We start from the raw sequence: 4,666 nt of genomic DNA, 5'->3' as shown, positions 1-4,666 counted from the left end.
TACAGAAAATGTCAAAGACCTTTTTTTTTTTTTATAAAGATTTTATTTATTTATTTGAGAGAGAGAATGAGAGAGAGAGAGAGAGCACATGAGAGGGGGGAGGGTCAGAGGGAGAAGCAGACTCCCTGCCGAGCAGGGAGCCCGATGTGGGACTCGATCCAGGGACTCCAGGATCACGACCCGAGCCGAAGGCAGTCGCTTAACCAACTGAGCCACCCAGGCGCCCCAGAAAATGTCAAAGACTTCTTGAGATGGAAAGAGAAGAGGCCATGACCAGAAGAAAATTATGAAAGAAAAATACTGCATGGGTAAAAGCAAACATATAGTAAAGGTAGTAGATCAATCAGTTATAAAGATAATATGAAGGTTGAAAGACAAAAGTAAAATAAGTAACACTAAAAATTAGAGGACTCAGAAAAAGAGAAAAAATGTGAAATATGACATCACATACATGAAACGTGGACGGAGGGATAAAAAGGTAGTGTTTTTACAATATATCTGAATTTAAGTGACCATCAACTTAATGTAGACTATTATATGCTTAGGATGATTTTTATTTGTTTTTTAGTTTTTAGTTTTTTTGAGAGAGAAAGAGAGAGAGCGAGTGAGAGAGCATGCACAAGCAGTAGGGTAGGAGCAGAGGGAAAAGGAGAGAGAATCTTAAGCAGGCTTCAAGCCCAGCATGGAGCCCGATGCCAGGCTCAATCATAGAAAAAATACAAGCATAATACTAAAGAAAATTATCAAATCACATGGGAAAGAACAAGCAAAGAAGGAACAAAGAAGGACTACAAAAAAAAAAAAAAAAAAAAAAACCAGGAAACAACAAAATGACTATTGGTGCATACCTATCAATAATTATTTTAAATGTAAATGATCTAAATGTTCCAATCAAAAGACATAGGATGACTGAATGGATAAAAAAAGACCCATCTATGGATCAGTTAGAAAGTGAAGTGATAAAAAAAATTATTCCAACTAAATAGAAATGGAATATAAATGCTGGCATAGAATATACAATAAGGAAAAGACAATCTCTTTAACAAACAGTGCCGGGAAAATTAGGACAGTTATATGCATGAGAATGAAACTGGACCACTTTCTTACACCATACACAAAAATAAGCTTAAATTGGATTAAAGACCTAAATTTGAAACCTGAAACCATAAAATTCCTAGAAGAAAATATAGGCAGTAATCTCTTGGACATTAACTTTAGCAATATTTTTCCCTATATCAGACTGAAAAACTTTTGCACAGTGAAGAAAAACCTCAACAAAACAAAAAGGCAAGCAACTAAGTGGGAGAAGATATTTGCAAATAATAGCAGATAAAGAATTAATATCCTCAAAGTATATAAAGAACTCATACAACTCAACACCAAAAAAAAAAACATAGTAATCTAATTTAAAAAAATGGGCAGAGGATCTGAACAGATATTTTTCTAAAGAAGACATACAGATGGCCAACAGATACCGAAAATATGTTCAACATCACTTATCAACAAGGAAGTGCAAATTGATACCACAGTGAAATATCACCTCACACCAGTCATAATGGCTAGTATCAAAAAAGACAAGAAATAACAATTTAAAAAAAAAGAACAAGAATTTGCAATGATGTAGAGAGAAGGGAACCCTCATATGCTGTTGGTGAAATGTAAAATGGTGCAGAAAATATTTGGAAATATAATATGAAAGCTCCTCAAAAAATTAAAAATAGAAATACCATACTAATCAGTAATTTTATTGCTGAGTTTTTATTCAAAAACTAATTCTAAACTACATATGCACCCCCATGATTATTGCAATATTGACAATAGCCAAGATACATTGGTGACCTAAGTGTCTATCAATAGACAAATGGATAAATAAATCAGGATATATATACACACAATAAATTTTACTCAGCCACAAAAAAGAATGAACTTTTGCACTTGTGACAACATGGATGGACCTACAGATTATTACACTAATTGAAATAAGTCAGAGAAAGAAATATCATGACTTAACTTATTTTTGGATAAAAAAAACACGAAACAAAAACAGACTAATAAATACAGAGACCAAAACTGGTAGTGGCCAGAGAAGGAGGGGGTTGGGGAGCAGTGGTTGGGATGGGTGAAATAGGTGAAGGGTATTAAGAGGTACAAATTTTAAGTTATAAGTAATCATGCTGATGAAAATACAGCATAGGGAATATAGTTAATAATATATTAATAATAGCATAGAGTGACAGAGAGTGACTACCCTTATCATGATGAGCATGCCAAATGTACAGAATTATCAAATCATTATCTTGTACTCCTGATATTAATATTGTATATCAACTATACATCAATAAAAATTAAAAATCATACCAAACAATATTTAAAAATAAAAAAACAGCCACAGCTAAAATTAAAACCTGAAATAGAACTCTGCATAGAAGGAACACATCTTAAATATATATCTATGTTTATTTTTAGAACAAAATTGCTCATTTTTTTCTCAAGAGAAATGTAGTAATGTAGATAACTAGCTAGATAAGTCGTGGGTTTTGTGTAGTATTTGTCAGTTGCCCCTTTAATGGTCACTGTAGATTAATTTAGTCACGTGGCTACAGACCACAACATTAACTTCAGATGTTTTATGCCATATTAAAGGTCAGCTTTGGATAAAATTGTAAAATTGGTAGTTTATCTTTAGCCCCTGTGCATGTAAGTGCTTCTTTTTCCCCTTCAATTATCCCTGAAGATCTCTCTATTCTTTTCCTACATAGTCTTACTCCTAATTTTCAGTAACTACCAAAAAGTAAACCAAGAAAATAATTTCTGCCAAAGTATAGTTGATAAAGCTTATGTTTCTATCCCTTTCTGAATGTATTCATTTATTACTTTGTAACATGTAAGTAAAATACTTAAGACCAATGTCAATTTCTTTCAAATCAGTATATTAATAATGACATTTCATTATCAAGTTCTGAGATTTGAGGTAACAATTTTGGTCCAAGAACATTCTCAGTAGCACAAAACCAAGCCCCATATTTCACCCATTCATAAATCAAGGCCTAACCATAAATTACTCTTAGGATCTCCAAACAGGATATTTATAATTAAAAAAATTCAAATTCAGAGGATATCCCCTAAATGGTAAGCATCAAGGAAATAGTTAGCTTTGTGAACAAATTATTTCCTTTATGATTTATATTCAGTAATACATACCTCATATAATTGGGCTAGGAGGAGATAAGGGTGACTTAGAGACTGAGCTCATTAAGTTCATGAACGAATGCTAGAAAAGAGTGATGCCAGAAAATTGACATTTGTTAGTGAAATCGAAGAGGCATATTGCTTTCAGAGCATTCTGGAAGTTGTTAGCAGATTTAGCATAGATCCATTGGTAAGACTAAAAGCAGTACTCCTACTCTGAAGTAGCTAGAGTACCTAACAGGAACGTCGGCCTGAAGGAATGTAACTGAAACTACCTGAAGGATGGTGTATTGGCTTGGTCACAAAAAATAAGGTGAAAGACAAATAGTAAGAACTTTGGTCGGAATCAATATGTTCTAAATTTCCACTCCTGTCCATGGTGTAATTCTAGGAAACCAGATTTACATTTCAGTCTTAAACAATAATAAACTGGACAAATACATGAAACAACAGTTTTCAGATATTGGACAAGTAGCACACAAAAATTATCCTTGAAAGATGCTGTAGTGCTTGATGTCTCATGATTCACTAGTCTCTGTTCATTTGTTTGTGTCATTTTTTATATTTGTGTTTTATTTTTAAAGTCTCTTGTTAGGTTTAGTAATCTCTTTTGTGGTATCTTAACTTCTTTTAATCCCACCCAGTATATTTTATACCTAATACAGTGTTTGTATCTCTAGAAGTTTGATTAGAATCTTCCGTATATCTTTCTTATCTATTTGTCATGCTTAATATTTCTGCTTCCTTCTTGATATAAGGATATTAACACATATTTAACATCCATGTGTACTAATTCTTTTTTTTTTTTTATAATTTTTTTTTTTTAAAGATTTTATTTATTTATTTGACAGAGACAGAGATAGCGAGAGCAGGAACACAAGCAGGGGGAGTGGGAGAGGGAGAGCAGGCTTCCCGCCGAGGAGGGAGCCCGATGTGGGACTCGATCCCAAGACCCTGGGATCATGACCTGAGCCGAAGGCAGACGCTTAACGACTGAGCCACCCAGGCGCCCCATGTGTACTAATTCTATCAAGTGTGTTTTTCTGGGTCTGTTTTTATTATTTATCTTTCTCTTAATTGTGTGTTATAGTTTCCTCCTTTCTTGAAAGTCTAAACATTTTTATTGCCTGTCAGACATTGCAAATATTATACTTTTGAGTGGTGAAGTATTTAATTTTGGAAAAAAAATAAGCTGGAGTATTAATAATAACTAATCTCAAGAAAATACAAAAGTATAATACTCAATAGAGTATTTGTTTAAAAATAGACATATAGAAAAATGGAACAAAATCAAGAGCCCTGAAATAGATTCATAAACAGTTGGTAACAATGATTTTCAAAGGTAGTGAAGACAACTTTTAATAAGCGATGTCCAACAAAGACAGTATTATCTGCAAGAGAGGGAAATTGGAAATCTAATGTTTAAAAAGAACCTCAACTCTTAACTTACATATTATATAATAAGTAACTTAGTATA

This window comes from Halichoerus grypus, chromosome 9, assembly GCF_964656455.1.
Source record: "Halichoerus grypus chromosome 9, mHalGry1.hap1.1, whole genome shotgun sequence".
NCBI classification, from domain to species: Eukaryota; Metazoa; Chordata; class Mammalia; order Carnivora; family Phocidae; genus Halichoerus; species Halichoerus grypus.
Note: the sequence above shows the minus strand (reverse complement) of the source record.